The sequence below is a fragment of the Triticum urartu genome, chromosome 5, assembly GCF_003073215.2.
Source record: "Triticum urartu cultivar G1812 chromosome 5, Tu2.1, whole genome shotgun sequence".
Taxonomy (NCBI): domain Eukaryota; kingdom Viridiplantae; phylum Streptophyta; class Magnoliopsida; order Poales; family Poaceae; genus Triticum; species Triticum urartu.
Window position 1 is genome coordinate 52244108 of NC_053026.1, and position 24068 is coordinate 52268175.

Sequence of the window (24068 nt, forward strand, 5' to 3'; positions counted from 1 at the left end):
GCCTTTATGCTTTCCAAGAATTCTATATCATTTCCCATCAATAGTATGTCATCCACATATAATATGAGAAATGCTACAGAGCTCACACTCACTTTCTTCTAAACACAGGCTTCTCCATAAGTCTGTGTAAACCCAAACGCTTAGATCATCTCATCAAAGCGAATGTTCCAACTCCGAGATGCTTGCACCAGCCCATAGATTGAGCGCTGGAGCTTGCATACCTTGTCAACATTCTCAAGATCGACAAAACCTTCCGGCTGCATCATATACAATTCTTCCTTAAGGAAACCATTAAGGAATGCCATTTTGACGTCCATCTGCCATATCTCATAATCATAGAATGCGGCAATTTCTAACATGGTTCGGACAGACTTCAGCTTCGCTATGGGTGAGCAGGTCTCATCGTAGTCAACCCCTTGAACTTGTCGGTAAACCTTAGCGACAAGCCGAGCCTTATAGATGGTCACATTACTATCCGCGTCTGTCTTCTTCTTAAAGATCCATTTATTCTCTATGGCTTGCCGATCATCGGGCAAGTCTGTCAAAGTCCATACTTCGTTTTCATACATGGATCCTGTCGGTGTCAAAACTGGCGGATCTCGGGTAGGGGGTCCCGAACTGTGCATTTAAGGCGGATGGTGACAGGAGGCAGGGGACACGATGTTTTACCCAGGTTCGGGCCCTCTTGATGGAGGTAAAACCCTGCGTCCTGCTTGATTAATATTGATGATATGGGTATTACAAGAGTAGATCTACCACGAGATCAGAGAGGCTAAACCCTAGAAGCTAGCCTATAGTATGATTGTATGTCGTATCTATCGACTAGCCTGGCCTCGGTTTATATAATGTACCAGAGGCCTAGGATAACAAGAGTCCTAGCCGAATACGCCGGTGGGGAGGAGTCCTTGTCTTGATCACCAAGTCTTGTGGAATCTTCCATGTATGCGGCAACTGTCCGAACTAGCCCATGAGTATACGGCCATGGGGGTCCTCGGCCCAATCTAATAGATCGGGAGATGACGTGGTGAGTACCCCCTAGTCCAGGACACCGTCAGTAGCCCCCTGAACCGGTCTTCAAGTTAGGGACGCTACTCGATTCTTCCGAACGGTTCTTCATCTTCGGTTGTCGGTCTTGAAAACTGGTTCAACAAATCTTCTCATCTTCGATCTTCAGGATTGCCGAAATGCATTCGACGAGTTTACACGTCGGGTATCCGAGGAGCCCCTTTAAGTTTCCGGCCTTTATCAATGCCTTGTTATTTTTATGCCACACCTCGGGTTTGAAGTTGTTCCCGGCGGCAGCTTCCTCTTGCGTCCGAGCTCCAACGCCGGACTGCATTCGAGGTATTTTTTGCAGCCGAGCACCAATGCCGGACCGCTTCCAAGCTCTAACGCCGGATTGTATCCGAGCTCTAACGCCAGACTATGTATCCGAGCTCCAACGCTGGACTGTATCCGAGCTCCAACGCCGGACTATGTATCCGAGCTCCAACGCCGGACTATATCCGAGCTCCAACGCTGGACTGTATCTGAGGTGTCGTAAATCACCTTGGTTCAAAGAAGTTTGAAGGAATTTAGCCGAGCTTAATGCCGGAAATGCCCTCTATGGAGCCAGCCACTAGCGCCCGAGCTTTATGCCGGACTGCTTCCGAGGTGGTGCACCACCCCGAATGTGGGCCGATTTTTGTCAATATTTTTATTGGTGCAATTTATTCTCTGCCGAGATATATAGCCAGTAGCCCTCAAGGTGGGTATCAGTCTAAAACCCGAGATGCACATGAAGGATGACATAAGACCGCTGATCCCAGTAGCCGCTGAGACTCAGGTTGATTTGCAAAATCAGTCTGAGGATCAAGTCCTAGCTCGGCAGAATACTTCGGGACACAAAAAGCGACGTGCTCAGTCCTCGAGACTCAGGTTGGGTGCGGCCGACCAACCTGAGGATCAAAATCTCCTCGAAAACTGTATTACACTTAAAATTTTCTGCATTGGACAGGCAATGCAGTAACCCCCGAGACACTGGTCGGGTGGCAACACCAGATCATGGGATCGATGTGCCCCTTTAATATTTGTAAATAATAAGCCCGAAGCCCAGTAGCCCCCGATCCTTAATGCGGGCACGGGTGGCCGAATTAAGGATTGATATCCATAGTAAAATCACAAATTATGTGTAATGACTCTATGTGTCCAAGTACTTTACGTCATTAATGCTCGGATCCGCATTGTACAAAACTTTGTTGACCGACCATCGGCTTCCACCTCCTCGGCCAATAGCCGAGGAGTGTTTGTCCTACTTTATAAAGCCTTTATGAGGGCAAAGATTTACAACAAAGAAGGCAATCTGGCCATACGGTTTTATAAACAAAGGTACACAGAGAAATATGTTATATTACTGTTTAATAGAAGAAATGTCTTCCAAAGAAAATAGTCCCGCTATCGGTTCCTTTCTTTGGGTTGTCATGCTAAGCATGATCATGAAACCTCAGATCCAATGTAAGAGCAAAATATCGAGGATTTAGTTTGGGAGGCCAGTTAATAGCCCCGGTAGTGTTCGGCGACAGTCGAGGTCAAGCCGTAAACACTGCGGCCATTGTTATGAATGGCCCGTCATTTAACACCGTCATCGGATCGCTGACCAGTTTACGCTTATTGTGACAGTCAGTTTTTGGTTTTCTCCACTGAGGTGCTTAACCATGTGAGCTGGAAGCACAATCGCAGTGGTTCTCCCTTTGCACACCTAGCCGAACAAAGCGGAACGTAGGAGGCAAGCGCAGGAGCCAGGCAATCCAACTATTGACCGAAGACACAATTCGAAACCGATGCATATATAGCAATATCCGAGAATGTTTTTGCCGAATCTCTAAAGGTGTCCGACGTTGCACTGCGAGACTTGTGCTGAAAACACACAAATAGTTTAAATGTGTGTAAGTGCATCTAGTGCCCCTTAGTGATTTTGGTGTATTGAAGACTTATAGGTTAAGGGACTAATGCGTTTGTCAGTGTACACAGGTCGATAAGTCTATGAGGAGTTTGATATTTACAGGAAAAGTCGACCCCTAAAAATAAATATCTTCGACTGAAGATTTTGATATTTCTGAAGACTTTGAAAGTGAAGAAATTGGTGTGACCTTGAAGACTTGGTATTCATTCGAGGAACATGAAGCTTGAAGACTTTTGTTTTCGTAGTTTCATCTTGTCTTTCTTGAGTCATAGGAAACACCATACTGTTAAAGGGGGTTGAGGAAATACTAAGGAAAAATTTCCATGTGATGCTCAACTCAAAATCCTACACCTACCAATCCCTTCGAGTGAAGCCATTGGAAATCTCATACAGTTCAGTCAATTTCTTCAGTGACAGAGACGAAGTTCTTCTGGTCTCTGAGGAATTTGTCCTGACTGAGGAGTTAGGAATTCACCAGTGCGGATTGCCTACACAATGAGGAACATGATAGCCCTGAGGATTTTGCTACTCAAAATTCTGACCGTTGCTATGCTATGCGCCAGCTGTCCCAAAATATCTATCCACCTAACGGTCATATCATTGAAGGGCATTTATGTCTTATCATTTCGGGCTGCTCCCTAGGCTATAAATAGCCGCCCCCCTACAACCACTAGCTGGTTGGCTGCTCTGAGAGAAACTGACACTTGTCATTTGAGAGCAACCCATCCTCTAAGGACTTTGAGCGAAAATCATCAAGTGAGGAAAAACACAAAAACCCAAAACCCAAACACCTACGAACCCCAAGTGATTGAGCATCACTGAAGAGATTGATCCTGAGTGGATCCGACGCTTGTTACCTTTGAAGACTGTGCTTCTTCCAGACGGTTAGGCGTCATGGTCTAGAGCATCCAAGAGGAATTGTGGATCGCCGGGTGACCAAGTTTGTGAAGGTTTGGAAGTCGCCTGAAGACTTACCACGAGTGATTGGACGAGGTCTGTGTGACCTTAGTTCAAGGAGAATACGGTGAGGACTGGGTGTCCTGAGCTGCGTGTTCAGGACTGGGTGTCCGGGACTGTGTGTCCTCGAGTTTAAATATTCAGCCGCTCCAACCAGACATACAACTGAGACAGCAGTTGGAACTGGTCTACCAAATCATTGTCTTCACCAAGCTTACTGGTTCTATTCCCTCAACTCTTTCATTTCTTCATAACTGTGTTGTGTGTTTGTTCATATCTGTGTTTGAAGACTTTGACTGAAGACTTTCTCAATTTCCTCAGTTCAATTTCTTCAGTCTGTTTGTCTTCATCCTGTGTTATCCTGTGATTACACTTCCTGTACTCTGTGCCTGTCTTCATTTCATCATGATGACTATGCTTGTATTCTGTTATGTTTACTTTTGAGTACTTATTCCGCTGCTAGTAGTTCTTCACTAAGGAATTTTCTCACCGGCAAATTCCTCAGTGAAGAATTTCATAAAAATCGCCTATTCACCCCCCTCTAGTCGATATAACGCACTTTCAATTGGTATCAGAGCAAGGTACTCCCTTGTTCTGTGTGATTTTGGTTTAACCACCTGGAGTTTTAGTTATGTCGACTGCAGGTATGATCAAGGTCTCTGCTGGGTGTCCTACCTTTGATGGGATGGACTACCCCTACTGGAAGAATAAGATGCGAATGCATCTTGAAGCAATTGATAACGATCTTTGGTATGTTGTGGAAAATGGTGTTCCCTCAGTCACACCTTCTCTGAATGCTGCCGATGTGAAGAGATTCAAGCAACTCGACTCTCAAGCAAAGAATATCATATGTGGCCATCTGAGCAAAGGACAGTATGGCAGAGTGAGTGCTTTGGAGACAGCGAAGCTTATCTGGGACAGGTTGTCCAAAGTGAATGAAGGAGTCTCAACTCAGCGTGACTCTCGAGTTGATGTTCTTCGCAATCTCTTCAACCGCTTCAAAAGACTCGACAATGAAAATGTTCAACAAACCTTCGATCGCCTCACTGACATCTCAAATGAGCTTCAAGCACTTGGTGCCACTAACATCACCGGTAAGTGCATCTAGTGCCCCTTAGTGATTTTGGTGTATTGAAGACTTATAGATTAAGGGACTAATGCATGTGTGAGTGTACACAGGTCTATAAGTCTATGAGGAGTTTGATATTTACAGGAAAAGTCGACTCCTAAAAATGAATATCTTCGACTGAAGATTTTGGTATTTCTGAACACTTTCATGAAGACTTTGAAAGTGAAGAAATTGGTGTGTCCGTGAAGACTTGATATTCATGCGAGGAATACGAAGCTTGAAGACTTTCATTTTCATAGTTTTGTTTTTCTCTTTCTTGAGTCATAGGAAACACCATACTGTTAAAGGGGGTCGAGGAAATACTAAGGACAAATTTCCATGTGATGCTCAACTCAAAATCCTACACCTACCAATCCCTTCTAGTGAAGCCATTGGAAATCTCATACAGTTCAGTCAATTTCTTCAGTGATAGAGACGAAGTTCTTCTGGTCTCTGAGGAATTTGTCCTGACTGAGGAGTTAGGAATTCGCCAGTGCGGATTGCCTATACAGCGAGGAACATGATAGCCCTGAGGATTTTGCTACTCAAAATTCCGACCGTTGCTATGCTATGCGCCAGCTGTCCCAAAATATCTATCCACCTAACGGTCATTTCATTGAAGGGCATTTATGTCTTATCATGTCGGGCTGCTCCCTAGGCTATAAATAGCCGCCCCCTACAACCACTAGCTGGTTGGCTGCTTCGAGAGAAACTGACACTTGTCATTTGAGAGCAACCCGTCCTCCGAGGACTTTGAGCAAAAATCATCAAGTGAGGAAAAACCAAAAACCCAAAACCCAAACACCTACAAACCCCAAGTGATTGAGCATCACTGAAGAGATTGATCCTGAGTGGATCCAACGCTTGTTACCTTTGAAGACTGTGCTTCTTCCAGACGGTTAGGCGTCATGGTCTAGAGCATGCAAGAGGAATTGTGGATCGCCGAGTGACCAAGTTTGTGAAGGTTTGGAAGTCGCCTGAAGACTTACCATGAGTGATTGGATGAGGTCTGTGTGACCATAGTTCAAGGAGAATACGGTGAGGACTGGGTGTCTTGGACTAAGTGTCCTTGACTGGGTGTCCGGGATTGTGTGTCCTCGAGTTTAAATACTCAGCCGCTCCAACCAGACGTACAACTGAGACATCAGTTGGAACTGGTCTACCAAATCATTGTCTTCACCGAGCTTACTGGTTCTATTTCCTCAACTCTTTCATTTCCTCATAACTGTGCTGTATGTTGTTCATATCTGTGTTTGAAGACTTTGACTGAAGACTTTCTCAATTTCCTTAGTTCAATTTCTTCAGTCTGTTTGTCTTCATCCTGTGTTATCCTGTGATTACACTTCCTGTACTCTGTGCCTGTCTTCATTTCATCATGATGACTATGCTTGTATTCTGTTATGTTTACTTTTGAGTACTTATTCCGCTGCTAGTAGTTCTTCGCTAAGGAATTTCCTCACCGGCAAATTCCTTAGTGAAGAATTTCATAAAAATCGCCTATTCACCCCCCTCTAGTCAATATAACGCACTTTCAATTGGTATCAGAGCAAGGTACTCCCTTGTTCTGTGTGATTTTGGTTTAACCACCTGGAGTTTTAGTTACGCCGACCACAGGTATGATCAAGGTCTCTGCTGGGTGTCCTACCTTCGATGGGACGGACTACCCCTACTGGAAGAATAAGATGCGAATGCATCTTGAAGCAATTGATAACGATCTCTGGTATGTTGTGGAAAATGGTGTTCCCTCAGTCACACCTTCTCTGAATGCTGCCGATGTGAAGAGATTCAAGCAACTCGACTCTCAAGCGAAGAATATCATATGTGGCCATCTGAGCAAAGGACAGTATGGTAGAGTGAGTGCTTTGGAAACAGCGAAGCCTATCTGGGACAGGTTGTCCAAAGTGAATGAAGGAGTCTCAACTCAGCGTGACTCTCGAGTTGATGTTCTTCGCAATCTCTTCAACCGCTTCAAAAGACTCGACAATGAAAATGTTCAACAAACCTTCGATCGCCTCACTAACATCTCAAATGAGCTTCAAGCACTTGGTGCCACTAACATCACCGACCATGAGGTGGTGAAGAAATTGCTGAGATCGCTTGATTCCTCATTTGACACTCTGGCAATGATGATACAAGAACGTGTTGATTACAAGTCACTTGATCCCGCTGATATTCTCGAGAGGCTAAATACTCATGAGTTCCAACTTGCTGAAAAGAGAGATCTCTATGGTTCAAGCTATGTCAAAACACGTGCACTGAAGGCCAATGCAGTTTCTGAGTCCGAAGATGAAGACTCTGGTAGCAGCCTTGGTGATCCTGAAGAACTGAGCCATGATCTGGCTCTGCTCGTGAAGAAGTTCCAAAAGTTCTCAAGACGTGGTCTCCTTGGAAGATCCTCAAGGAGCAATGATTCCTCATCCAGTGACTACAAGAAGAGGCTCTGTCACAAATGCAAGAAACCTGGACATTTCATTCAAGATTGTCCCCAGTGGGAAAAGGAATCAAAGAAGAAGAAATACAAGGATTACAGTTTTGATGATGCGAAGAAAAAGAATAAATCCACAAAATCCTCATCATCAAAATCCTCCAAGCCTTCATATCACAAGAAGAGCAACTCCAAGAAGGCCAGGGCATTCATTGGCAAGGAAATGGACTCTGAGGCTGAATCTGAAGAAAATGAGGAAGAGGAGTCATCTGAGGAGTCCGAATCCGGAGTGGCGAGCCTAGCTCTCGCTACTGCATTCGTCGGCAAGTCTATCTTCAACATTGAAGAAAATGACCTCACCAACAAGGCTGATGAAGGCGATGATGACTACGCTCCCACCTATTGCTTCATGGCAAAGGGTGCCAAGGTACTCAAATATACCTCCTCTGAATCAAGTGAGAATGAATCTGATGAAAACCTTAAGCCCAGCTATTCTAAACTTGCTAAGATAGCTATAAAACAACAAAGGGCTTTAGAAAAGGTTCAAAACATGCTAAATAAAAGTGATGATATGTTGGGTGAAGAAATGGATCGCACTGAAACTTTGACTGAAAATCTTCAGAGACTTCAGTCCAAGCTTGACAAACTTCAAAGTCATCATAACACTCTCTTATCGGATCATGAGAAGCTTTCTTATGAATTTCTTCAAAGAAAGCAAGACCTTGAGAAGCTAAGAGTGAGTTATGAAGATCTTCAGAAGGAGTGCGATTCATTACTTGCTCAACAAATCAGCGCATCTCAGGAAGAATTCATTCCTCCATGCTTGAAATGCATTGGACGTGAATCTGCTAATTCGTCACTTGAATGTTCAAATGCTGCTTATGTTTCAAATTCTTCACATGCCTCTGCTATCACTAATCCTCATCTAAGGACATTGCTAGTATCACTGACAATGCAGGGCTGAAGGAATTGTACAAGACAGGCATGTATAAAAGCCTCAAAGGGCATCAGGCTCTTTGTGATGTGCTTAAAAAGCAGATCCTCAACAGGAACCCTAGGAAAGAGGGTATCGCCTTTGAGAGGAAACTCAATGCTGATGGTACATATTGGAAGCCTGAGCAGTACCCCAAAACTACATGGGTTGCTGCAAAGGGACCTCCAGTTGATCCATCTAACTTATCTGGATTTGCATGTGAATCTCCTCATTCTGATGATGAGTCAATTGACTCCAACTATAAGCTATTCAAAAATCAGAATGGCGAAGTATTTGCTAGATATATTGGCACTAACTGCAGGAACGGCTCCCTTATGAAGAAAATCTGGGTTCCCAAAAGATGTCTTGAAAATCTTCATGTGAATGTCATCATGACACCACCTGTGAAGAATAGGAACCCCAGATCAAATTCCTCATACGGACCAAATTCCTCATATGGATCAAAGTCCTCATATGAACATCATCGTGCTAACCCGTCTGTTTCGCAGGGAAGATCTAAGGATTATGGATATGTGCATTATTCTTCAAATCATTATGTCCATAAGTCCTCGAAGAATTTCTCTGCTTACTCTTATGCTTACTCTAACCCCTCTTATGTGAAACGAAATGGACTGGCTTCTATGCCATCCTTCTCGTATGGAGCTCGCAGAATGATGAACTCTTTGCCACCCCTTCAGATGTGGGTGGTAAAGAAAAAGAACTAATCTCTTCTGCAGGGTCAGGTCTCCAGATGCACATAATCGTCTGAAGAATTTGCTGGAGACCTCAACATGCCTGCAAGGATGCAGGCTAACCATGAAGAAATGAACTTTCATTTCTCACGTCCTCATATTGCTTTATCAGTTCTTTTACTTGATGAAATTGATCTGATGAATTGATGTCATATTATTCACTGATGAAGTATATGAGTTTGTAAGCTGCACTAATTCATCTGCAGGATGATCAACCCAAAGCCACTGAGTGGGTCCTTGATAGTGGATGTACAAACCACATGACTGGTGACAAGAATCTATTGATGGATGCTCCATTATCTCCGTCGCATCTGAAGCATATCATCTTTGCTGACAAAGGCAAAAGTCAGGTATTGGGTCTAGGTAAGGTTGCGATTACAAAGGATCAACACATGGACAAAGTCATGCTTGTTGAGTCCTTAGGATACAACCTTATGTCTGTCTCAATGCTTTGTGATCTTGATACGGTTGTTGTCTTCGGCAAGTACCGTTGTGTTGTGGTTATGGAAGCTAACAATTCCAAAGTCTTCGAAGGCTTTAGGAGAGGAGACCTGTATATTGTTGATTTCTCTACAGGACCACAACTAGCCGTGTGCTTACTTGCAAAAGCTTCAGAAGGCTAGCTCTGGCATCGACGACTTGGTAATGCAGGCACGAGGAATTTGCACATGCTTGCGAAGAAGAAGCATGTCATTGGCATCGAGAATGTCAAATTCCTCAAGGATCACCTATGTGGAGCCTGTGAAGCTGGGAAGATGACCAAGGCCAAGCATCCAGCGAAGACTATCATGACCACCACTCACCCATTTGAATTGCTTCACATGGATCTCTTTGGTCCTAAACATTATTCTGCTATTTCAAATGAAGCATCTCAATATGGCTTTGTTATTGTTGATGATTATTCTCGCTACACATGGGTACACCTTGTTACTTACAAACATGAAGTGCAGAAAGTCTTCAAACGATTTTCCTCGAGGGCTTCAACCAACTTTGGTGTGAAGATCAAGCACATCAGAAGTGACAATGGCAATGAGTTCAAGAATTCTGGTCTCGGTGACTATCTTGATGAACTTGGTATCACTCATGAGTTATCTTCTCCTTACACTCCTCAGCAGAGTAGCATCGTGGAGCGCAAGAACAGGACTCTTGCTGAGATGGCTCGCACTATGCTTGATGAATACAAAACGCCTCGTCGTTTCTGGACTGAGGCACTGCGTGCCACATCATCAACAGAGTATATCTTCACAAATTCTTCAAAAAGACTGCCTATGAACTCCTCACTGATAAGAAACCCAATGTAAGTTATTTCAAAGTCTTCGGTGCTAAATGTTGGATTAGAGATCCTCATCACAACTCAAAATTTGCACCGGAAGCACATGAAGGTTTTATGCTTGGTTATGGAAAGGACTCGCACACCTACAGAGTCTTCAACAACGTTCTTCACAAAGTTGTTGAAACTGTAGATGTGCGGTTCGATGAAACTAATGGCTCGCAAAGAGAGCACCTACCTACTCTGATAGATGAACCAGCACTTGAGGAAATTATCAAGTTCAAGACTACTGAGGATGTCATTCCTACTGAAGAATCTGCTGAAGAATTCATTCCAGAACATGATCGAGCTAATGCATCTGAAGAAAATGGTGCTGAAGAAAACGCTGATCAAATTCTTCAATGACAACTAGCTCATCCTCGCATTGCAAAAGAAGTGCAAGTTGAAAAGATCATCAATGACATCAAAGCGCCAGGTCCTCTCACACGCTCAAAAGCTTCACATTTGTCTAACTTTTGTGGGCACTATGCTTTTGTCTCTATTACAGAGCCCACTAAGGTAGATGAAGCATTTCTGGAGCCTGAGTGGATTCAGGCCATGCAAGAAGAATTACATCAGTTCGCGCTCAACAATGTATGGGAACTGGTCAAACGTCCAGATCCTCGCAAGCACAATATCATCGGCACAAAGTGGATCTACCGCAATAAGCAAGATGAAAATGGCCTTCTGGTGAGGAATAAGGCATGGCTTGTAGCTCAAGGCTACACACAGGTTGAATGACTTGATTTCGATGAAACTTTTGCACCTGTTGCTAGACTTGAGGCTATTCGCATATTACTTGCTTATGCTAACCATCATGATATCACTCTATATCAAATGGATGTGAAAAGTGCATTCCTCAATGGTAAGCTTGAGGAAGAAGTATATGTTGCTCAACCCCCAGGTTTTGAAGATCCAAAGAATCCTGACAAAGTCTTCAGACTCAACAAGGCCCTCTATGGCCTCAAGCAGGCCCCACGGGCTTGGTATGATACTTTGAAGGAACTCTTCATGAAGAAAGGCTTCAAACCCGGTTCACTCGACCCTACTCTTTTCACTAAATCGTATGATGGTGAATTGTTTGTGTGCCAAGTATATGTTGATGATATTATCTTTGGCTGTACAGACCAACGTTATAGTGATGAATTTGCCTATATGATGAGTGAAGAATATCAAATGTCTAGTATGGGAGAGTTGAAATTTTTCTTAGGTCTTCAAATTCATCAACAACACAATGGCATATTCATATCTCAGGAGAAATACCTCAAGGATGTACTGAGGAAATTCGGCATGCAGGATTGCAAAGGAGTCAAAATTACTATGCCCACAAAGGGCCATCTGTGCACTGATGAAAATGGTATTGACTTTGATCATAAGGTATACCGCTCCATGATAGGTTCCTTATTGTACTTATGTGCATCTAGGCCAAATATAATGCTTAGTTTTTGCATGTGTGCCCGATTTCAAGCTACACCGAAGGAATCACACCATAAGGCTGTGAAGCATATTCTTCGATATCTAGCTCACACACCAACACTTGGATTATGGTACCCCAAGGGCTCGACTTTTGATCTTGTTGGATATTCTGACTCTGACTATGCTGGTGATCGTGTGGATCGCAAGTTAACATCTGGAACATTTCATTTCCTCGGACGATCTTTGGTCTGTTGGTCCTCGAAGAAACAGAACTGCGTATCACTATCTACTGCTGAAGCTGAGTACATTGCCGCTGGTTCTTGCTGTGCCCAATTGCTATGGATGAGGCAAACTCTCAAGGACTACGACGTCAACATGAAGAATGTACCTCTCTTCTGTGACAATGAGAGTGCCATCAAGATTGCTCACAACCCAGTTCAGCACTCGAAGACAAAGCACATTCAGATTCGTCATCATTTTCTTCGTGATCATCTGTTGAAGGGCGACATTTCTATTGAGCATGTGAAGACTGAAGAACAGCTAGCCAATATCTTCACAAAGCCCTTGGATGAGAAGAGATTTAGCAAGTTGCGGTGTGAGCTAAATATCCTAGAATCTTCGAATGTTCTGTGAAAAGGACACTCATCCTAACACTTATGCAAAATTGATGACTTAGATGTGCAACACATGAAGAAACGTTTTACTTCAATCAATGAAGAATAACACTCTTAGTGTGAAGAAATTAACGAAGAATTTGATTCTCAGAACCCTACGATAATTGTACGCGGTGTCTGAAATCATCATTCTTATACGGTGGGTCACGCCACCACCAAAAGTTGAAATTCCTCAAATTATTCATATTTTTCAAATTTGCATAGTCTTCACTGGTTCCGTCATTTTTCTTCATTGGCTATATATATATATATACATATATGAGTTTATGTCCTCTACAGCATTCACTTATTGCTATTTCTTTAAGTTGGTTTTCTGCTAAGTGAATGTGATCGGACCCTTCCCCTCTATGCTATACTCAATCCAATCTGTTCACAAATTCTTCATGTGCGTTCTATTTGAAACTCGTTCAAAATCTTCACTGTCTCCTTGTCAGCTGAAGAAATTGCGAACGGAACCTTAAAACCTATCTTATCCAAATTTTCGGCTTTGCCGCTCAAACCGTTCCGCATCTCATGATACACTTATCCACTCACCCACGATCTAACACGATCTCCACCTCTCACTACATGGGTGACACATGTCATGTGAATGAGAAGGGTCAGGGGCACGTTCGTCCAATTTCTTCGGGCAAGCAGTTTTTCACCGTGGCTATAAATACCCCTCCTTCCCTTCCTCACTTCTTTTACTCCGCTCGACCTCTCTCTCCGGCTTGAGCTTCTCAAACCCTAGCGCCGTCGCTACTTCATCGCCGCCGGTGAGGAAGAGCTTCACTGCCTCGACCTCGTCGCCGACGTACTCGCACCGACCGCGGACATCTTCACTCCGCCGCCGCCGTAGCTGTCTTCCTCCGCCAAGTTAGGGTGTGGAAGATCTGCACAGACGAACTTCACATCTCCTCACTCCAGTTCGTCGTGTTCTTCGTCCAGGGTAAATAAAAGTTACTTTTACTACCCTCGTTGATTCGAATGATTATCTACAAAATCTTCAAAAGTGTTTTTCTTCATATCTTCACACACTGAACACCTCACAAAGTCATCTGTTCTTGATTCGTTTCTCTAAGCATCATTTTTCTTCAAGATTCCTCAATTGTGTGGATCTTCGATCTATACAACTCTGGAACCTAAGACAAAGAACGCTTAGTGAAAATCTTCAAGACTCATCTGGTCAAATTCCTCAAACCTGTTCAGTTTGAAAAACCTTCTGAGAACGCATATGACCTCTCCAAATTCCTTGCAACTATACTCTGTTCACAGGTACACATGTCAGCTGCTGAATCACTAGGTTCTCATCAAATTAACTCATTTGCAGCGTTCCTCGAAGAAAAGTTGCATACTTCTTCAGAGAATTCGATTGTTCAAATTCCTCAACTAAAGAAAATGGCTGATGATAAAAGGCCATAGAAGGGAGGAAAGAGGCCTAAGGTAAATACAGCATTTGAGATCCCTGATGACATATATGCTGGGTACTACACACCTACTGAGGAAACCAAGAATGAGCGCAAAGTGCGCATTCAGAAGATAGAGAGGAGATGGGCAAGAGAATGGAGGGAGTACAGATATGTCACTCCTAAGTATATGAAGAAATTTGCACTCAATCCTCCATGCCCAAAAGCTCCATTGGCACCTGGCCAAATTGCTGATCTCACCAGCCTCTAGCGCAGTGAGGACTATCCTGATGAATGGGCCAAGCGCCAAGGCAAGTTGGCTAAGCAAGCCAAAGAAGCAGTGAGGAAATTCAATGAAGACTCTGCCGCTGCTGCTGCCTCTGCTGAGGCCTTTGCTGTCAAGCCAAAGATGGCTATGTCAAAGAAGCCTGCGCGCAAGCCAAGTGCTTCCTCAGCAATGCCCTCATGGCCAGAATCATCAAATCCCTCACGGCCAATTCCTCATGCTGCTCATGTTCCTCCAAAGTCCTCAGCTCCTCCGCCAAAGCCTTCAACTGTTCCGACCAAATCCTCAGCAGATGTGCATCTCGCTTCGTGCCAAAGGACTGCCGGCATCTCCATTGCCTCAGGTGTCTCAGCTAGTTCCTCAGCCGCACCAAGTTCCTCAGCTGGCCCCTCACTGCTGAAGTAAAGGCCACTGCTGGATGAGGTCCACGCCCAAGTCCTCAAAAGAAGTAAGTCGCTTTCCAAGTGCCGTCTGATGAAGACGAAGCTGATGATGATGAACTTGTAGAAATCATCAGAGACAGGCAAGTCAGGGCCGCTAGAGCCAAAGGATCAAAGGTGCCACTACTTTTGGATCCCAAGTTGATCCTCGACTACATTGAAGATTGGCACAAGGACCCCAACACTCCCTTTCCTGACTTCAAGCTGACTCCTGGCAAGAGTCACATGCTGACCCACTTCATTTAAGAAGAAAAGTGGAAATACGAGAAGGCCAGGCACATCAAGAAAGCGCAGTACAAGAAGGAGAAATTTCTGAAGAACAACGTTGTCACTATGACAATTGATGAACTTGTAAAAATCTAATCTGAAATCAAAACCCTCAGCGATGACTTCAAAGCCTACTATGCTGATTGGCAAGGAGCCAAAGTTAGATTTCTAAAGATAACTGAACAGTTCACTTCAAATGTTGCTGCCCCAACACAACAGGAAATTCCTCAGGCTGAAGCATCTGCTCAGCTGACTGAAGAACATGCCAGCACCGCTGATGACAATCAGGCTGCTGAAGAAAATGTGAGTTCCAGGGCTGATGACTGCATTCCAACCACTAAAGAAATTGCCAGGGCACCCACTAGTGGTCCGCCTGAAGAAACTGAAGAACTCAGGGCAACAACATCAGTTGTGCCTGAAGAAAATCAACTAGATTCCTCTGCTCCTCCTGCGCCAACACCAACTCCGATCCTTCCATCTGCATCAGATGTGAAGAAGACCAAGGCTGCAGAGCGTGCTGCAGTGAAGAAAAGGAAAGCATCAGCTGCTTCAGATTCTTCAGATCCGAAGAAAATGAAGCCTATGACAAGTTCATTTGCACATCCTATTGATGATGTTCCCATCTCAACCAGGCCATCAAAGGACCTTGTTCCTTTTGATGAAGAATATGTGATCCCCAGTGGATCTGATGAAGAAACTCATTCTGCTGCTTCATCTGAACCATTGGATGAAGAAATTGAAGTGGATGCAATCCCTTCAACACCTATCATCTCCTCGCCTATGCCTCAGTTCACAGCTGAAGAGGCTGGCGTTGAAGAAATGGAAGATGAAGATGTGGACATTGGCTGCTCCACACCCGTAATCAGTGATGAATTCTGGGAAAGTCAGCATCCAAACTCTCCAATGTTCACCCCTCTACAGCAAATTCCTCAGTCCCCCACACAAACTGTTCACATGGGCTCTGAAGAAACTCATCCCATTGCATCTGTCCATGAGGAAATTCCACCCACTAGCGCTGAAGAAACTGCTGCTGCTGAACAACCAACAACGTAGACTGCCACTAAGGAGGAACCAGAAATTCCTCAGCCTGAAGAACCTGCGATTGAGATTCCTGAGGTCGTGATGCAACTCACTGACACTCCTCTGCCGAAGCCAAAGGATCCATTCTCACGCAAGCAAAAGTTCAAGGCTGATGATTTCTTCGGCGAGCACGTATTCTTTGAAGATTACAACCCATATGACTCTGCTCGCATTAGGAAGAGGCATTTCTAGACTGCTAGTCAAGCCAATTTCTATTCCTCAGTGTTGTTCAACAAGGAGAAGATATTCTACCATGAGCATATTCCTCACATGGATATGGAATCTCTGCCGTGCTTTGCACCAGTCCTCAGTGTTATTCACGACACTGGACTACTCAACTTTTGCTCTGACATCTGCGATTGGAATGAAGAACTGATTCTTCAATTTTATGCAACGCTGCACATCACCGGAGATGCTGAAGATGTGAATTCATGGGTGCTGCACTGGATGTCTGAAAACACTCACTATACTGCACCAGCCTCTAAATTGCTTCGTGCTCTACCACTTAGTCCTCCCCTTGAAGAAGCTCGCTGCATCTACAGTGAACCTGAGCTCACACATCATTACATGTAGGTGCTGATGAAGCCTCTGAAACCAGGTCAGGCACCAAGAACCAAATTCCTCGTGAAGGAATTGCTGTACGTGTCCAGAACTGTCTATCGTATTCTTACGAGGACAATCAGTCCTATCAAAGGCCATGACTCATCTGATGAGGAAATTGTTGGCATCATGAAGAATCTGGTATTCAACATCATTCATGGCATTCCTGTGATGCTCAACTCAAAATCCTACACCTACCAATCCCTTCGAGTGAAGCCATTGGAAATCTCATACAGTTCAGTCAATTTCTTCAGTGACAGAGACGAAGTTCTTCTGGTCTCTGAGGAATTTGTCCTGACTGAGGAGTTAGGAATTCGCCAGTGCGGATTTCCTACACAATGAGAAACATGATAGCCCTGAGGATTTTGCTACTCAAAATTCCGACCATTGCTGTGCTATGCGCCAGCTGTTCCAAAATATCTATCCACCTAACGGTCATATCATTGAAGGGCATTTATGTCTTATCATGTCGGGCTGCTCCCTAGGCTATAAATAGCCGCCCCCTACAACCACTAGCTGGTTGGCTGCTCCTAGAGAAACTGACACTTGTCATTTGAGAGCAACCCATCCTCCGAGGACTTTGAGCGAAAATCATCAAGTGAGGAAAAACACAAAAACCCAAACACCTACAAACCCCAAGTGATTGAGCATCACTGGAGATATTGATCCTGAGTGGATCCGACACTTGTTACCTTTGAAGACTGTGCTTCTTCCAGACGGTTAGGCGTCATGGTCTAGAGCATCCAAGAGGAATTGTGGATCGCCGGGTGACCAAGTTTGTGAAGGTTTGGAAGTCGCCTGAAGACTTACCACGAGTGATTGGACGAGGTCTATGTGACCTTAGTTCAAGGAGAATACGGTGAGGACTGGGTGTCCTGAGCTGCGTGTTCAGGACTGGGTGTCCGGAACTGTGTGTCCTGGACTGTGTGTCCTCGAGTTTAAATACTCAGCCGCTCCAACCAGACGTACAACTGAGACAGCAGTTGGACCTGGTCTACCAAATCATTGTCTTCACCAAGCTTACGGGTTCTATTCCCTCAACTCTTTCATTTCTTCATATCTGTGTTGTGTGTTTGTTCATATCTGTGTTTGAAGACTTTGACTGAAGACTTTCTCAATTTCCTCAGTTCAATTTCTTCAGTCTGTTTGTCTTCATCCTGTGTTATCCTGTGCATACGCTTCTTGTACTCTGTGCCTGTCTTCATTTCATCATGATGACTATGCTTGTATTCTGTTATGTTTACTTTTGAGTACTTATTCCACTGCTAGTAGTTCTTCGCTAACGAATTTCCTCACCGGCAAATTCCTCAGTGAAGAATTTCATAAAAATCGCCTATTCACCCCCTCTAGTCGATATAACGCACTTTCAATCGACCATGAGGTGGTGAAGAAATTGCTGAGATCGCTTGATTCCTCATTTGACACTCTGGCATTGATGATACAAGAACGTGCTGATTACAAGTCACTTGATCCCGCTGATATTCTCGAGAGGCTAAATACTCATGAGTTCCAACTTTCTGAAAAGAGAGATCTCTATGGTTCAAGCTATGGCAGATCACGTGCACTAAAGGCCAAGGCAGTATCTGAGTCTGAAGATGAAGACTCTGATAGCAGCCTTGGTGATCCTGAAGAACTGAGCCATGATCTGGCTCTGCTCATGAAGAAGTTCTAAAACTTCTCAAGACGTGGTCGCCTTGGAAGAACCTCAAGGAGCAATGATTCCTCATCCAGTGCCTACAAGAAGAGGCTCTGTCACAAATGCAAGAAACCTGGACATTTCATTCAAGAGTGTCCTCAGTGGGAAAAGGAATCAAAGAAGAAGAAATACAAGGATTACAGTTCTGATGATGCGAAGAAAAAGAAGAAATCCACAAAATCTTCATCATCGAAATCCTCAATGTCTTCATACCACAAGAAGAGCAGCTCCAAGAAGGCTAGGGCATTCATTGGCAAGGAAATGGACTCTGAGGCTGAATCTGAAGAGAATGAGGAAGAGGAGACATCTGAGGAGTCCGAATCCGGAGTGGCGAGCCTTGCTCTCGCTACTGCATTCGTCAGCAAGTCTATCTTCAACACTAAAGAAAATGACCTCCCCAACAAAGCTGATGAAGGTGATGATGACTACGCTCCCACCTATTGCTTCATGGCAAGGGTGCCAAGGTACTCAAATATACGTCCTCTGAATCAAGTGAGAATGAATCTGATGAAAGCCTTAAGCCCAACTATTCTAAACTTGCTAAGATTGCTATAAAACAACAAAGGGCTTTAGAAAAGGTTCAAAACATGCTAAATAAAAGTGATGATATGTTGGGTGAAGAAATGGATCGCACTGAAACTTTGACTGAAAATCTTCAGAGACTTCAGTCCAAGCTTGACAAACTTCAAAGTCATCATAACACTCTCTTATCGGATCATGAGAAGCTTTCTTATGAATTTCTTCAAAAAAAGCAAGACCTTGAGAAGCTAAGAGTGAGTTATGAAGATTTTCAGAAGGAGCGCGATTCATTACTTGCTCAACAAATCAGCGCTTCTCAGGAAGAGTTTTTTCCTCCATGCTTGAAGTGCATTGAACGTGAATCTGCTAATTCTTCACCTGAATGTTCAAATGCTGTTAATGTTTCAAATTCTTCACATGCCTTTGCTATCACTAATTCCTCATCTGAGGACATTGCTAGTATCACTGACGATGCAGGGCTGAAGGAATTGTACACGACAGGCATGTACAAAAGCCTCAAAGGGCAACAAGCTCTTTGTGATGTGCTTAAAAAGAAGATCCTCAACAGGAACCCTAGGAAAGAGGGTATCGCTTTTGAGAGGAAACTCAATGCTGATGGTACATATTGGAAGCCTGAGCAGTACCCCAAAACTACATGGGTTGCTGCAAAGGGACCTCCAGTTGATCCATCTAACCTATCTGGACATGCATGTGAATCTCCTCATTTTGATGATGAGTCATTTGACTCCAACTACAATCTGTTCAAAAATCAGAATGGTGAAGTATTTGCTAGATATGTTGGCACTAGCTGCAGGAACGGTTCCCCGATGAAGAAAATCTGGGTTCCCAAAAGATGCCTTGAAAATCTTCAGGTGAATGTCATCATGACGCCACCTGTGAAGAATAGGAACCCCAGATCAAATTTTTCATATGGACCAAATTCCTCATATGGATCAAAGTCCTCATATGAACATCATCGTGCTAACCCGTCTATTTCGCAGGGAAGATCTAAGGATTATGGATATGTGCATTATTCTTCAAATCATTATGTCCATAAGTCCTCGAAGAATTTCTTTGCATACTCTTATGCTTACTCTAACCCCTCTTATGTGAAACGAAATGGACTGGCTTCTATGCCATCCTTCTAGTATGGAGCTCGTAGAATGATGAACTCTTTGCCACCCCTTCAGATGTGGGTGGTGAAGAAAAAGAACTAATCTCTTCTGCATGGTCAGGTCTCTAGACGCACGTAATCGTCTAAAGAATTTGCTGGAGACCTGAGCATGCCTGATAGGACGCAGGCTAATCATGAAGAAATGTACCTTCATTTCTCACATCCTCATATTGCGTTACTAGCTCTTTTACTTGATGAAATTGATCTGATGAATTGATGTCATATTCTTCACTGATGAAGTATATGAGTTTGTAAGCTGCACTAATTCATCTGCAGGATGATCAACCCAAAGCCACTGAGTGGGTCCTCGATAGTGGATGTACAAACCACATGACCGGTGACAAGAATCTATTGATGGATGCTCCATTATCTCCGTCGCATCTGAAGCATATCATCTTTGCTGCCAAAGGCAAAAGTCAGGTATTGGGTCTAGGTAAGGTTGCGATTACCAAGGATCAACACATGGACAAAGTCATGCTTGTTGAGTCCTTAGGATACAACCTTATGTCTGTCTCAATGCTTTGTGATCTTGATATGGTTGTTGTCTTTGGCAAGTACCGTTGTGTTGTGGTTATGGAAGCTGACAATTCCAAAGTCTTCGAAGGCTTTAGGAGAGGAGACCTGTATATTGTTGATTTCTCTACAGGACCACAACCCGCCGTGTTCTTACTTGCAAAAGCTTCAGAAGGCTGGCTCTGGCATCGACGACTTGGTCATGCAAGCATGAGGAATTTGCACACTCTTGCGAAGAAGAAGCATGTCATTGGCATCGAGAATGTCAAATCCCTCAAGGATCACCTATGCGGAGCCTGTGAAGCTGGGAAGATGACGAAGGCCAAGCATCCAGCAAAGACTATCATGACCACCACTCGCCCGTTTGAATTGCTTCACATGGATCTCTTTGGTCCTAATCATTATTCTGCTATTTCAAATGAAGCACCTCAATATGGCTTTGTTATTTTTGATGATTATTCTCGCTACACATGGGTACTCCTTGTTACTTACAAACATGAAGTGCTGGAAGTCTTCAAACGATTTTCCTCGAGGGCTTCAACCAACTTTGGTGTGAAGATCAAGCACATCAGAAGTGACAATGGCACTGAGTTCAAGAATTCTGGTCTCGATGACTATCTTGATGAACTTGGTATTACTCACGAGTTATCTGCTCCTTACACTCCTCAGCAGAATGGCGTCGTGGAGCACAAGAACAGGACTCTTGCTGAGATGGCTCGCACTATGCTTGATGAATACAAAACGCCTCGTCGTTTCTGGACTGAGGCAATTGATACTGCGTGCCACATCATCAATAGAGTATATCTTCACAAATTCTTCAAAAAGACTGCCTATGAACTCCTCACTGATAAGTAACCCAATGTAAGTTATTTCAAAGTCTTCGGTGCTAAATGTTGGATTAGAGATCCTCATCACAACTCAAAATTTGCACCGAAAGCACATGAAGGTTTTATTCTTGGTTACGGAAAGGACTCGCACACCTACAGAGTCTTCAACAACGTTCTTCACAAAGTTGTTGAAACTGTAGATGTGCGGTTCGATGAAACTAATGGCTCGCAAAGAAAGCACCTACCTACTGTGATAGATGAACCAGCACCTGAGGAAACTATCAAGTTCAAGACTACTGAGGATGTCATTCCTACTGAAGAATCTGCTGAAGAATTCATTACAGAACATGGAGAACGTCGGGCTAATGCACCTGAAGAAAATGCTGAAAAAATGGTGCTGAAGAAAATGCTGATCAAATTCTTCAACGACAACTAGCTCATCCTCGCATTGCAAAAGAAGTGCAAGTTGAAAAGATCATCAATGACATCAAAGCTCCAGGTCCTCTCAAAAGCTTCACATTTTTCTAACTTTTGTGGGCACTATGCTTTTGTCTCTATTACAGTGCCCACTAAGGTAGATGAAGCATTTCTGGAGCCTGAGTGGATTCAGGCCATGCAAGAAGAATTACATCAGTTCGAGCTCAACAATGTCTGGGAACTGGTCAAACGTCCAGATCCTCGCAAGCACAATATCATCGGCTCAAAGTGGATCTACCGCAACAAGCAAGATGAAAATGGCCTTGTGGTGAGGAATAAGGCACAACTTGTAGCTCAAGGCTACACACAGGTTGAAGGAATTGATTTCGATGAAACTTTTACACCTGTTGCTAGACTTGAGGCTATTTGCATATTACTTGCTTATGCTAACCATCATGATATCACTTTATATCAAATGGATGTGAAAAGTGCATTCCTCAATGGTAAGCTTGAGGAAGAAGTATATGTTGCTCAATCCCCAGGTTTTGAAGATCCAAAGAATCCTGACAAAGTCTTCAGACTCAACAAGGCGCTCTATGGCCTCAAGCAGGCCCCACGGGCTTGGTATGATACCTTGAAGGAACTCTTCATGAAGAAAGGCTTCAAACCCGGTTTACTCGACCCTACTCTTTTTACTAAATCTTATGATGGTGAATTGTTTGTGTGCCAAATATATGTTGATGATATTATCTTTGGCTGTACTGACCAACGTTATAGTGATGAATTTGCCTACATGATGATTGAAGAATATCAAATGTCTAGTATGGGAGAGTTGAAATTCTTCTCAGGTCTTCAAATTTGTCAACAACGCAATGGCATATTCATATCTCAGGAGAAATACCTCAAGGATGTACTGAGGAAATTCGGCATGCAGGATTGCAAAGGCGTCAAAATTACTATGCCCACAAAGGGCCATCTGTGCACTGATGAAAATGGTATTGACTTTGATCATAAGGTATACCGCTCCATGATAGGTTCCTTATTATACTTATGTGCATCTAGGCCAAATATAATGCTTAGTGTTTGCATGTGTGCCCGATTTCAAGCTACACCGAAGGAATTACACCATAAGGCTGTGAAGCATATTCTTCGATATCTAGCTCACACACCAACACTTGGATTATGGTACCCCAAGGGCTCGACTTTTGATCTTGTTGGATATTCTGACTCTGACTATGCTGGTGATCGTGTGGATCGGAAGTCAACATCTGGTACATGTCATTTCCTCGGACGATCTTTGGTCTGTTGGTCCTCGAAGAAATAGAAGTGTGTATCACTATCTACTGCTGAAGCTGAGTACATTGCCGCTGGTTCTTGCTGTGCCCAATTGCTATGGATGAAGCAAACTCTCAAGGACTACGGCGTCAACATGAAGAATGTGCCTCTCTTCTGTGACAATGAGAGTGCCATCAAGATTGCTCACAACCCAGTTCAGCACTCGAAGACAAAGCACATTCAGATTCGTCATCATTTTCTTCGTGATCATCTGTTGAAGGGCGACATTTCTATTGAGCATGTGAAGACTGAAGAATAGCTAGCCAATATCTTCACAAAGCCCTTGGATGAGAAGAGATTTAGCAAGTTGCGGTGTGAGCTAAATATCCTAGAATCTTCGAATGTCCTTTGAAAAGGACACTCATCCTAACACTTATGCAAAATTGATGACTTAGATGTGCAACACATGAAGAAACATTTTTCTTCAATCAATGAAGAATAACACTCTTAGTGTGAAGAAATTAACGAAGATTTTGATTCTCAGAACCCTACGATAATTGTACACGGTGTCTGAAATCATCATTCTTATATGGTGGGTCACGCCACCACCAAAAGTTGAAATTCCTCAATTATTCATATTCTTCAACTTTGCATTGTCTTCACTTGTCCCGTAGTTTTTCTTCATTGGGTATACATATATATATATATATATATGAGTTTATGTCCTCTACAGCATTCACGTATTGCTATTTCTTCAAGTTGGTTTTCTGCTAAGTGAATGTGATCGGACCCTTCCCCTCTATGCTATACTCAACCCAATCTGTTCACAAATTCTTCATGTGCATTCTATTTGAAACTCGTTCAAAATCTTCAGTGTCCTTGTCAGCTGAAGAAATTGCGAACGGAACTTTAAAACCTATCTTATCGAAATTTTCGGCTTTGCCGCTCAAACCGTTCCGCATCCCACGATACACTTATCCACTCACCCATGATCTAACACGATCTCCACCTCTCACTACGTGGGTGACACATGT